General features: G+C 42.3%; 1 protein-coding gene across 1 annotated transcript in view; it reads right to left on the bottom strand.

Annotated features, from left to right (window-relative positions):
* The window catches only part of nr6a1a (nuclear receptor subfamily 6, group A, member 1a), an 87,296-nt gene that overhangs the window by 37,314 nt on the left and 35,615 nt on the right, over positions 1–14,367 (bottom strand). The window lies entirely within an intron of this gene.

Raw genomic sequence — 14,367 nt, 5'->3', positions numbered from 1 at the left:
CCTCACATGTCTCGCCTGAGTCTGAGCCCACGGATCACTGCTCTACATCTGCATTAATGAACACCTTTCCTGACCCGCCGTGCCTCTAACGTGCTAACATCACCTCCATGGCTCAGTTTAATTCACCGTCTCCTCCAGGCCGCTGTCTGAATACACTTTAACACTCGGTCCTCTTGGTTTAAACCTTCACAGAAGAAGGGTTCAGCTGATTTACAGTTTAATCTGTATTCTATTGAAAACTTGTTTATTTTGCTGCCATTAACTTACTTAGTTTAAAAGTTTAAAAGCAAACTAAAAATTAACTAATAAGTTCAATAACTTACTAATGACTGGTGGCAGCTGTGGCTCAGTGGTACAGTCGGGAGGTCAGAAGGTCGGGGTTTAATCCCCAGCTCCTGCAGACAAATGTCTGATGTGTTCATAGCACCAAAAAAAAAAAAAAAAACCAAAGTTGCTCTTGCTGTTTTGTCAGCGGCGTCAGAATGTGTCTGAATGGGATGAGGCGGTGGTGGTAAAGCCTCCTCTGTCATCAGTGTGTGAATGTGAAGGTGTGACCGGAGGTGTGAAAGTGCTTTAAGAAGTCAGGAGAGTAGAAAAGCCCCATACAAGCTCAAGTCCATTTACCATTCACTAAGTTGCATCACCTCTTCTATGATTATCGGTCTGCACATGCTAACAGGCAGTACCCACTGTCAATGAAAGAAACAATGCAGTGAAGTGTTTTTAGCACCCAGGTGCTTCTGTCACTGCACGCACATTTAAAACAGTTGAACTTTCGAACAGCGCTGTGCCAGTCAGTCTAAGTCTCCCTCACCGACCAATCAAAATGAAGAAGGGTCGGGACTTTGTCGACAGCAATGGTGGAGGAGAAGGTAAACTACTACTACGCTCTCCTCACAGTGTGTACGAGACAGGAGGCGGGACGAGGGGGGATGTGATGTAAAAAAAAAAAAAAAGATGGGGCAAAGCGACAGAGTCCAGTACACGTTGCTATAATGACAATATTTTCCTTTATATGAATGCAATGTTTAATTCAACAGAATCAGACTGCTAAAGAGCGGAGAACAACAAACTGATGAAGAGAAAACATAACGTAGTGTATACAATCTATGCACCGTGCAGCCGTCACAGTATCGTCTCTCCCCCTCCTATTGGCTCGAGGTAAATCTGCCAGATAACATCCTGTTGCGTTCTCACATCAGCCCACTTGGACTTGCTGCAGAAAAAAACACGAGGGGTCTTTCAGGAGAAACTCCAAGTGAAAAACACAGCATACTGCTCCTCCTGGAAATGGCAGGAGTTTCTCAGGAGTTTTTCTGCAAGTGGGAAATTCCGAAAAAAAAATGTAATCCCTGGTTAATGACATTTATCAAAATGGTTGCTTGTTAATTCCCAACAAGAATCAAGGACTGGCGTTTGCAGTCATCAAGTCCTACCAACCACGGACCTGGATTTTTTTTTTTTTTTTTTTTTTTTTTAAATGGCTCAGTGGTTCTGAAGTAGGTCGCATAATTGTGCATCTTTTCTTGTGTGAAGCAGACCCTGACGATGCAGATGATTACTCTTCTTTGCCCGCTTGCGTCGTGAACATGACCTTTAAATAAAGAAATGCACAGTATCTAACCCGACACTCCAGATATAACGTCTGTTTTTAAAAACACACACTACAGATGTGCATGCCTTTGAACTGTGTTATCAGTGGATTACCTGCCTCCTTGTACGTCTTTTAGTTGAAGCACATTAAGGAATGAAATGCAAATGTGGTACTTAACATGGAATATAAAAGCCTTTTGGTGGTAGTAACAGAGTGTTACATGACGAAACCAGGGATGAAAATATGGCTCATATCAGAAAAACAGCCACAGAGTCCAGTTCCCTGTTCCCCCGTGCTGTGCTGCATGAACATCAACATGATTTCACCGCATACCTGACACTGTGTGAAATTTGCTAATGCAGTAAACCTCACTCATCTTACACTTCAAGCGGATTAATGCAAACAGGGGGAATTATTAGCAAACGGCGCTGCGGCAGGTTAGCTCAAGAACATTCCTCCCTGCAGAAGGTAAAACACAGGAATGTGACGAGCCCCCGTGCAGGAGCCCACAGGCTGTATCGCTGTGTTAATCAAACATTATAATCATCACAGGCACATACCTGTCTGCACGCTGGGTGCTGAACCTGAGGAGTCACCTGAATTTCACTCGACCGTTGAACCCTCTTACTTTGCTCGTGTGGAAGATATCTGGATGTAGCTATAACCCTGATTTCCTTTTATCACGAAATCCACAAAATAAATGTTCTCTCATGGGTAGCGTGAGAGTGCTGCACGACCTAAAGCTCAGACCCAGACTGCATTTGTGTCAACGAGGCCTAACTTAACCGAAGATGACAATGTGGAGCTCGGAGCCTTACGCCTGCAACATTATGTTTGCTTTGTTTTATGCATTACTGACCTTTAGCTCAGCAGGAGCACTAAATATATGCACATACCATAGTCTACTACTGTTTCACTCTACCTCCTGGACTTTCACCACAAAACACCATTTAGAAATATGTACATAAAACATATAAAGCTATCAAAGGATACATTTTGAATTTGTAATTATGGACTGAATTTCAATAATTCATAGCAGTGGATGCATTTTTTTTTAATCGAGAAAATGAATTTCTATTATCTTGCATTTAAAAATGTTTTTCATTTTTTTAGAGCCTGACAGATTAATAATATCGGTCGATATGAGCACGTCAAGTGACTGTTGCTATTGGCTACTTTGTCGCAACCGTGCACTGATATTAGATTTATATTAAGTCTTTACACCAGCAGTTCTCTTCATCCTGCAGAGTGTGCTTTATGGACAACAACACTCACAAGTGTCAAACTGTGATGCACGTACATGTGCAGTTTATTTACAGTTAAGTGACAGACTTCTCCGCATTATCTTTTCCACACATGTAAGATTACTGAATTTGAGGGATTAAATCACATAAATAAATACATCTGTATCTATCTTGCTCTCAAGATTTTAGATGTATCTAATAAAGATGTCAGCTGACCTATTGTTATCAGATTATTTCTCTCTCAAATATCCAATCCAAAAGTCCCATACTGGTCGGGCTTTTCATTTGTATGTTATACAACCTTAACCTAAGTTTGCTTAAAGTTCCTTCTTTTCATTTTGAAGAAACTTAAAAAAGATTGAAGTTTACAAAATTAACTTAATCCTGGTAAAGGATTTTTTATTGATAATAGCTAATAAATATATCATATGGTGGATCTTTTGCATCCTCAGCTGACTGGGAATCACTCTGGCTGCACGAAGATGTTATGATGGATCACGCAAATTAATGTCAGACACTAACTGCACCCCAGTTTAGGCACTAACATGCTAACACTGACAGCCATTTAGCCTGCAGTTGACTACATTAACCCACTTTGAAAGTATAAAAAAAAATGTGAGCAGATGTATATTATATTACTGGGTTGGACAATTATCGGCAATTCATTATAAATAACAAATAAAAAAAACCCTGAATTAAATTAGAAGATAGCCTCCATCACTAGTCGAGATTTAGCTGCTTTGATGCTGGAAGTCGTAGAAAAATAATCACAACACAATGTCTCCATCTTATGACATGTAGTCTTTGTCTTGACTGATAACCTCCATCAAACAGCCTGTTAGATGATTAAACTCCCCTACTCATATTAATGCATCAATGGAAATAGGAAAGAAACCTTATCAATAAACACAGGGATGCAATCAGGAGATATGTTAGCAGTGAGGCACGTTTCTTTTTTCTTGGTGATGTTGTGTCTCTGGTCTGAGTGCAGACGCTCAGACAGACATGCTGAGACTTGTGCTGCAGGAAGGGACAAGTATGCAAACTAAACCCAGTGCAGAGTGGCTTTGTGCTGCAGGTTTTTCACTGTGAGGTGTTCCTGAGTTCATTCACACAACTCAGTAATGTCCATTAGTACATAAATCTGATTCTGCTCTATAAACAAAGATGTAACCCTGAATACGATGATGCTTGAGCTTCTACACTGAAATCTCAAAACTAACAAAATTTTTCTTGGTCATACTTTCCGTTTCAAGAGTAAGCACAAAGTTAACAAAGACTAATCAGTCTCAATGTGGAGTCCAAATGTGCAGTATAAAGTCAACACCCAGAATGAAAAAAAGGAAAAACAACACAAAACTCTCCCTCCTGATAGCTTCACATTTATACTTCAAACATTTGGACTTTGAAATCTAAAGGCAATAAATCCTTAAAAGCACTAATACTCTTCTGTTTCTACATCTCAAGGAATAACTGCAGAAAAGATCTAGGCTACATGCGTGCTTGCAGCGGGGACCACCATTAAAAGGACTATTGTGAAATAGAGCACAGTGTAGTGGCGTTGCCGGCGCGCTCTGAGGACGCTGTGGACGCACAATAATTGACTAGAGTAGCAGCAAACAGTGACGTGGTGTGCACTGGACTGGGCCTTAAATGTTTTGTTTGTGTGAAATAGAGATTTTATTCACCGCTCACCTTAAATTCCCATAAGCCCCTTCTCCACCTATAGCGGTTCAGTTTGGTTCGTCTGGGTACAGCACGCATCTTGGGGCGTTTCCATAGAAAGTACCGACCCGTACCGTCGTACTTTTTGGGACCCTTCTGTTGGGGTGACAAGAACCCTAAAAGATGGAGCTAAACACTGCAGCCCATCGATTGGCCGAAAGAATCATGGCTTTCCGTGTGACGGCGGCAACCCTGCTGTGTTTAATAGCGATTGTTTTTTCTTCTGTAGTTCTCCTCGCCGCACACAGCCGTCTCTGAAACAAAAGCTGAATTGTGTTTCCTAACAAAGAGCTACACGTCAGTGACAGAGGAGATGAACTGCTGGATGTCTCCCATCGTTGGTTTTGTTTGTGTCATGTTTTTCTCCTTTGTTGCATTTATTAGCGGGTTAGCTGTTAGCGGCTAGCTGCTATAATGTGATGCTATTATGTAGCTGACGCTGCTATCGGCATCCGGCTTACACGCTGCCTACCAAGTAAGGCACTGTTGGCTGTGGAAATGCAAACAGGTTCAGGCTTTACTGAAGCGAACTGTACCGAACTGTACAGATCCATAGCAGAGCGCTTGGTGGAAACAGGGCAATAGTCCACCGCCCCGAGTATATATCATCTATGGTTACCAAAGCGCTGGACGCTGCTCATTGGTACCGGGCGAGGGCTGTACGAGGACCTCCACCAAGCAGGAAAAATAAGAAGTACCACTAAAATGATAACTTTAATGCCTAAACATAAAAGTAACTTTGCTACCTGATCATAAATGATCTTGCATGCGTCTCTCTTGCCATGATGTTGGTGGGCCTGTTAGTCTACTTAGCCTGTTAAGGAAAGCTGTAGGCTATTTGTTCCGTATTGTTCCCTTTAAATTATGACGTGAAACTACAGATTTACACAAGCTGACATTTATCTGCAGAAAACGACATCCTCTGAAATGTTACCATTTTCTACATAAAGAAGTCTGACGCATTATCATGTGAAAACTATGAACAGCAAACCAACAGAGACTTTCACATCAACACCGAAGTAAGGAAGTACTCGCCACAGACACCTATGGGAACTGAACAGAAAAGAATTTTACTGAGTGCATCTGTATGAGAGGGAAATAGAGCGAGGGGAGGCGCTTGCATTGGACCGTCAAACAGTGACACAAACAAAAACTGTACAGAAGTTTGAGGAGATAGACGAGCTGCTGTATGAGGACACGTTTCTGAGATTAGCAGACAGCCGACCCTCGATCAAGCCTTTCAAATCCAAACAACCAAGAGTACTTATTATCAAATCAACACAATTTAAACAACCCATCTCTAAAAACATGACGCTCAAATGCATGTTAAAACATGTTATAATATGCTGCTTTTTGATGCCTTGAGTCTGATTTATATTATTTTAATGAATCCTGTTTTCTCTGTTCAGTGTCATACTCGGATAAGAGAGCGTGAAGCTTAATATAATAAAGAAATAAGTCAGGTCAAATACAGCGCCGGGATATGTGTGAATATTTAACACTAGTAAATAGATGTCTCAAAAATTGCACATAACAGCCTTGGTTGACTTATCACATTAATCTAAAGGCTACAAACCCCCTGCCCTCCTCATCAGCAGCTAAGCCAAATGCTCCTGACATCCTCACACCGAGCGCCAAGAGCGAGGCAGCCTTACGAGGCAGAAATGGTGACATCACTCGAACAAGAGCTAAACAAAATAGGGCACAGCTGTTTGCTTCTTTAGGCTACAAATTAGACTCAATATGTCACAGAGCATCACATCACAGGGGAGGACTGCGGGAATAAGCAGCGAGTCGTCTCCGGTCAGACAGAGCTGCACATATCTCTTGCTGCGTGCTTACTTTTTCTCCGCTCTGTTTTCCGGCGCACAGATACAGAGATCATGCTAATTTGCACTAGATGAAGAAGGAGCAATGGAGGGTGTATTGGTGGGGAAAGGATGAATTATGGAGGGATTTAAATAATAAATGCTCCCTCTCCTCGACGAGAGAGTCTTGAAAGAGGGGGGTGTACTCAGGGAGGTAGTGGGACACTTTGTGGAAGCTGTAGACTCATCTAAAGAGATCTGGGGCATATGAATTATACCTTACCTGGTCCATTATCGCTTATCAAAGCATCACATGAATTATTCTGCGGGAGCCCATTCGCATGTGCATACAACACTGCTATAGTTCCACTTCCACAGGAAGGCAGAAGGCTTGGATAAGCAGAGGCGGAAACACCAGGGAGGAATGAGTTAACTGTCATGGTGGAGACATTAATCCTTCATGTATTAAACAGTTCAACGACGCAAACACAGTATTTCATCACATGACTGGGTAAACAGCGAATATGTTTCTAACGTTCGTCAACGTCGAAGATAAACCTGGAGGAATCCTCTGGCAGATGAAGCCGACGGAGATCAGGAAGAGGGAGATGGGAACGGGAAAGGGTGGGGGAGCAGGGGTGAAGAGGCAGCGACGCCCCTTCAGTGCTGTTTCTCAGACCTCCACTGAGGAACTGAAGTCTAAAAATACACCACCCAAGCTCTGCGGGAAGGCTTCCCCACAAAACCAAGTCGATATTTCAGCAGCATGTGTGGGGCATGGTGAGAAAGAGTGAAGAACAGATCAATGTGTTACTTCATCTGTCTACATCTTCAGATCTGACTAACCCCACACAGGGCCGACGAACACAAGTCATTCTTCAAATGAGTCTAATAAAAGAGCTCTCATGTGGCCAGTTAACCAAGAGAATATGTTCTGGTCGTCGGCAGCGTTTAGCTCAGCTCACTGATGTGACTTCTCCAAAACAGTTTTAATAATCCACAAAGTTTGCAGAGACACGAGTTGAGAGTTAAATGTTTCAATGTACACTTTCAGCACACTCCATCATGGCTGCACACAGTGGGTACTTTCTGCCAGAGAAATACTCCTTAAAGGCTGCAGCGTGTTCGGTGGCCTCATACTGTACAGTGAATGGTCGAGGTGCCACTGTGGTGGGGTTATTTCTGCTCAGTCACAGGTCTGATGTCAAGACAGAGATACAGACGACTTTGAGAGCGAGTGGAAACCGTTAGCGTGCGTTCAAAATGTCAAACCTGTTACGTAAGGTCGACCAAGGCACTGAAACACATCCATTACATCGAGATCAATATCACACATTTCTGATTTTAGGTCCGACATGTGGCCCAACTGTTGAAACAAGTCGTCCTCCATATTTGTTTTTTTTTCTGAAGTCACTTTTGATCATTTGAGTTTCTGTGACTGAAGAACAATACATTTTTTTATTATTATAATTTTTTTTGTTATTCTACGTTTTTATTATATTGACCTTACGGATGACTCGGTTTTTGTGAGACACGGTCACAAAGGTTGAAAGCAGTAACAGGACCCGCTTTCATGGGGAGATGTCAGAGTGAGGGGGCTGCATGGGCACTGGTGCCATGAGGAGTTGGGGGTTCAGTGTCTTGCCTAAGGGCACCTTGGCATTACTCCGGAAGTAAACCGGCACCTTTCCAGCGACCAGACCATACTCTGCCCATACCGGGACTTAAATCAGCAACCCGGCTCCCAATCCAGGTCCTGACAGACTGAGCTACTGCTGCCCCAAATCAGCGCAGAGCGTACTCACAGTCAACAGCAAAAAGAGATGCAGTCGACATTCGTACATTCGTGTCGGTGAATCTGACCTCAGTGCTGGGCTGATGAAAATCTTTTCCTATATTTGCACTGTGTGCGTGATAGCGTTCATACTGTTTGTGCAGGCTTACATCCTGAACTTAACTATTCTTTGATGCAAATTTCTTTTTCATTTCTATCTAATTTCATTGTTGCACTCTGTGATTCTTCTTCTTCTATCCTGCTTTGCTGCTGTAACACTGTAAATTTCTCTGTCAATATATTGATATTGAAAACATGTTAGGGGATGGAAGGAAATGTGCATATTATTCCTGCATTTACAACATCTCTGCTGCATTTCTAGCTTCAAAAAATCCTGACAGAATCAAAATTCAAAGAAAGTCATGTGTTCAGCCATTTTGCCATTGTGCACCGAGACCACATTGTTATTTGATGTGAAAGAGGAGAGAGATTAAGTAGACCAACTGCAGAAGCAGCATGAGTCTCAGCATGTTGAGACACCTCCAGCTCCTCTGCCCTGTTTGTGTTTGGTCTGAAGCTGCAACAGGATCTGAGAGCCAGGTCACGGATGTCACTCCTCAGCTGGGTCTCCCGGGATGTCCTCCCACCCTGAGAAAGGGGGCAATGGGAGCAGTGGGGGTCAATGCAGTAACGTGCCTGCTCACCCTGCTATTACCCCCCCCCGGCCCCCTCCCAGACACCCAACTCTTGAGCAGCCGCAGCACTCAAAGTGAAGGTCAAAGAGCCGAGGAGGACACATCGAGGCGGCTTGATCAAAGCCCAGCAGCACCTTCTGTCTGTGCTGGAAATCTGAGCTCTTCTGATGTTGTCTGAAACTCCATTCTGTGAGAAAAAAGAAGAAAAAAAAGAAAAAATCCTACCTTTACAGCAAGAAACAGCTCATCTCCTTCCGTGCAAACTAAACTTTGCATTGTCTGTGGTTGGAACTTTATATTTTCAGTAATTTGTTGGATAGAATGGACTTCAATCTAATCCTGCATCTTTTTAATGCTGATTGGAAGAGCAAACATGAAAAGGAGAGAAAAAATAAACACGAGCCTGCTATTCTAAAGGTCAATACCACATCATATTTTGACATATTTATCCAGGCCATCCGATGCACCTTGTTATTTTAGTATCTGAGGCTTTTCTCTGCACAGTTGTGAATGACAGTGCCGAAAAGAGGGGAAATATTTTTTCATTTAGCACAGTTTGTGAGTGTTTCATCTTATTGCTCAAATGACGGCTTTTAATGCGGCAGCATTCATAACCCGTGCCTCTTATCACGGCTCCCTCCAACACTTGATGGAATTTGCCATCGCACAATGGTTGGAAAATACACTTCAAAGGCAAGACGCATCTAATCTCCTCCACTCTGCACATTGCAAATTTGCTGTGATAATAAGATCCTGCCTTCCCAAGCGTTCTTAGGGATCTGAACCAAGGATGAGAATTTCATCTCTCTCTCGCTCTCTTTTTGTACATCTCCGTTCCTTTCTATCTCGCTCTCTCTCGGTGTGCTACACAGCGAGGGGGGTGGGGAACGGTGGTGGGTGTGGGGGTTTGTGCTGCAGTTTGAGAGAAACTTCGCTACAGCAATACTGCATATCTGTGGAACCCATCCCATCCTTATGTAAAAGCCCTATTTTACCGTTTTATTCTACACACGCACGCACGCACGCACACACACACACAACACGAGGAGCGGAGAGGAGAGGGACACTGACAGCACAGCACAGTGACCTAGTTTCCATGTGGCCCAGAAAGATCAAGCATGACTCCCTCAGAACTGCTACAGGCACAAAAACCTGGTTCAGTGCATTCAGTCAGGCCAGTGCACATCGCCGAGCAGCCAAACGACAAATCACACTGCAACAGTTGAAGAGCCATCACTGCCTTAACTACAGCTTGCAATGCAGAGATGCACCGCAGAGATCACGAAACAAGCTCTGCACCCTCACCAAAGTCACAAGACAAGTGGACGTGCAGATGGGGAGGTTGGGCAGGAAGCCCCGCAGGTAAAGTTGTGTGTTGTGTTTAGTCTGATGGAGGGCAGGTTGAGGACAGGCCTGTCATCGGAGGCGCAGCTGCAGGACAAGCTGCAACAACACCCCCCCCCCCCCCCCCACACACACACACACACACACACACACACATACACACATCCTGACTCCAGGCGCCCTACATACACCACTCCACCCCCTCCAGGTTATCTGTACACATGGAGAAGGTTATGGATGGAGATGCTATCACAGGGAGCACATTAGCACAACAAAGAGGTGTTTTAGAGAAAGGCCCGCCAGGATAATTAGCTGATGCCGCACCGAGATGCCGTGTTCGACACAGAACAACATGCTAATGTGAAGGCACAGTTTCAAGTGTTAAAGGAGGAGATGCAATCTGAACCATGGTCATACTTAATGTTGTGCTTTTTATCGACTTACTTATAATACTGACTTTTGAACTTTTATTCCTTTGAGGAACCAAAAGAAAACTTTTCATCTTTTTAAATTATATTCTTAAGAAAAGGCTGTGAGGAGACATTCACATACAGTTAGAAAAAGTTGATTTACTTTACTGGACTGACTAAAAGTTGACTTTTAAAATGCTTGCAAACATGTTAGTCCAGCTAAAATGGTACTAAATTAAATCCCCTTGATAATGCGTTAGGAGATCAATTAACAGTTACATGTTTAGGCTACCTAGCGCTGGCTGTTTGTTTGGGCGCACAAACTTGAAGTGTTTCGGTGCTGTATGACCGCAACGTCTGTTTTATATTTTAGATCGCTAATTTCCTGATCAGACACGGAGCAAAGAGGATGTGGGCTCAAGACACGAGCTGTAGGCAGCGAAACTCTTGAACTCAGTAGAATGCCAAATTCAGCCAGTGTCACAGACGACTGGGGTAAGTAAAGAGTAGACTTTGAATCATGAATTGTTTTGAATCAAAAGTAGATTCTGAATTGAATCGTGTGACACCAGAAGATTCCCAGGTAGGGATGTACCGATTCACTAAACTCACGATGCGATACATGATTTATTTTGAGATAATCGGGAAGTAATTTGAGCTTCTCATTGTGGTGTCAATTAAGGGCTACATCATGTTGGATGTGCTAAAACCCGGAAGTGAGTTAGCATTTTAGCTCCATGGATTCCTAACTCTAAAAGTCAATGGGGGTTTTGAATGAGTTTGTGGTTAGACGCCTGAAATAAGGTCTGTGGTTAACACAAGCTGAAGAGATGTTGATGTTTTGTTAGACGAGATAAACTACGTTAGCTAAGAGCTCACTTGAATTTTAAAGTTTTTACGCATACTTTAAACGGCGGTTGCTAACGAGTAGCTAACTGAAACTACAGTGGTTGTCATGGAGACATTAAACGTCATCACGCCGGAAACTCTCTCATTAATCCTCCTTACAGCCTCCAGTCATGTTTTTCACTGCCCTTGTAAATATTAGGTTAACAACTTGTTAAGCTCCTGTGTCGCTAGCTTGTCAAAACCGATGGATGGATTAGATCGATGAAGCGGTCGTGACGTAGTAACAGGACTTGTTGCTGATCTGCTTAAATTTACATGAATATGTATTCTTTTTGTTTTTTTGGTTGAAAACTCTTTTGGCCTGAAATTTCTAGCTAGCTTGTTCTTTCTGAAAGCCTTGGCCTTTCAGCTTGCGAAGAGTGCAAGAGGTAGCTACACACTCATGTTGAATCACGGGGTTGCATGGACAGAAGGGATATTGTGTCATCTGATAACTTTGGTTTCTTCCAATAAATATAAAAAAACATGTGGATTGGTGAGTATGGGTTATTCAGGAGGCAGGATAATAAGAGAACTTCACGAAAATGACGTACGAAAAGGAAAAAGGTTCTTTTTGTGAATGTGTAATTTGACTTATTCACACTATCAGGACATGAGTGGTAAAGAACATAGGTGTGGTGAGCAGGATAGAGCACAGGGATAAAGGACAGTAATGGTTACATGATAAAAATGTCACCAGCACTACTTGCTCGCTCGCAGTCAGATTCCTGAATATTTGATGCTGTAGTCAGACATCAGCTCACCATGTCTTCAAGGGCTCAAAATGACTAGACGGCTGGCAGGAAAGAGTGCAGGTAGAGTTTGGGTGAAAATAAATCGTCGACTTGCATTCACCCCGAAAAAGAGTTTGTTTGAAAACGACTTCATGTCCAGTAGCTGCCCACTTTTTTTCCAACTCAAATGTGTTTAAGTGTTTAGAACCAATAAATGAGTCCTTAACCTCGACAAACACTCTTTACTCTCTGGGGATATAGAGAGATGATGGGACTCAGGTGAGCATGGTTATCTCTTCAGGAGTTGAAGGGATAGAGATAGTGACTGCAGTCCTGACATCTGCCCAGGTTTCTGCTTTAATATCCTCTCAGTCTATCAGCGAGGCAACCGCTGCCCGAGCTGAACGAAGTTAAGGCCGAACAAAAAGCTGTTGCAGCAGGGTGTTGCAGAGCGTGCAGCGCGGCATGTTATCCAGGTCAGAGTGATCTAATCAGGTGTGAATGAAAGCACTTGGCGGCGCTCCAGGCCTCGCTATGCCGTCACCACTCAGGAGGGAGGAGAACAACACACACACACACACATACACACACACACACACATTTGTTTTATAATTGTTGCCAAGAAAATTCCATCAAAAAAGATTTCAGTCACACAAAGGCAACATGACTTGATGATCGTTGACCCCAAAGCGTTTTTACTGAATATTATTTGCATGCATGTTTGCACTGAAAACCTGAAAATATTTGCCTTTTTCTGTGAATTAAAAAACAACATGCAAAGCCTGAATAGACAAATCACGGCAGAAAGAACAATGATCTCTAACCTCAACAAGCACTGCTTGGATTACTAATAACAGAGAAAAACAAAGAAGCATCTGACACCACATGATTTTCATTTTTTGACCGTATCAGTATTATTTAAAAATAAATCATTTGTCTTTGAAGAAAAAAAAAAACATTTTAAAAGGATAAAAAAGATTTTAAATGATCAATATTATCAAATGTGTGTACGAAGCCTTGACCCACATACAACCATGAATAAGAACATGATGTTATGACATCTGATCCAAACTGCTTTGAAGACAGAACCGAGTACAATCGATGACTTTAATATTTAAATGGATGAAAACACAGCTTTTCTTCTTCCATTATTGAAACACCTGCTAATATGTCTATAAATGTTCATATCAGACGACGTGTCTTCAGCTGGACTCAAATTAATTCTCTGCTTTCGTGCACAACGAGGTCCTTTTGTAAACTGCATGCTGGACAGTGATTGGCTGTTTAATCCTACAGCTGTGCTCCAGGTGTTGGACTGAGATTTAATGTGAGTTCACAGGGAGAATTTAATCTTTTTAGAAGATAAAAAATAAAAAACAGGGAAAAAAAGCCTTTTATTTGAGACGTGACCTCAAACGGTTTTTTATCCTCCTGAACAGACAGGTGGATTTTATTTTTGGTCTGTTCAAAACAAAGTGGACAAACAAAAAAGTGCATATCTGTTATTACTTTAATATACAAAATCAATTCCAATGAATACTTCAAACCCTACAAATAAAAAGGCTTCAGGATCTACACTGATCCTTGCATGAATGATGTCACTTCCTGGAGTCGCGTTTTTATACCTCGAAGCTGACGAGAGTCCGTCGAAGAGTCAACAGAGATGAAATGTGTCAAAAAAAATGTATTGTTACTTCTTAACAAAAGACATTAAATTCAGCTGAGTACAGACAGAAATTGATAAAATAATAATAAATAAATGTAAAGCTTTAGCGTGGGGCACTGCAGGCGTTTATTTCATTTTTAATTGAGCTTTGTTTCATTCAGGCACATTCATCCACAGTTTCATGTGAAACTGACATTCAGCGTATTGTGCGTTGAGATTTGACATCTCGAATGTGTCAATGCTCCATTTTCTGTGAAGCCTCAAAGTCGTGTGCGTTTTGTTCAACATTTTTGATGGTACTCTTATTTGATGCCAGTTTATGCAAAGAATATCTCCCTGCAGCCAAGTCGCAGCCACGTCAGCGTTACGTAACGACATCATCAAAAGACAGCGAACTACGACGGAGAACTGTTGTAGCTTCACTTTAGACCAAGCATCAGGGTTCATTTTTATCCTTTCAGAAAACAAGCAGAGGAAAACTGCAG

Source organism: Symphodus melops (assembly GCF_947650265.1).
Source record: "Symphodus melops genome assembly, chromosome: 1".
In the NCBI taxonomy this organism is placed as follows: domain Eukaryota; kingdom Metazoa; phylum Chordata; class Actinopteri; order Labriformes; family Labridae; genus Symphodus; species Symphodus melops.
Note: the sequence above shows the minus strand (reverse complement) of the source record. Positions and strands in the feature narration are given on the sequence as shown.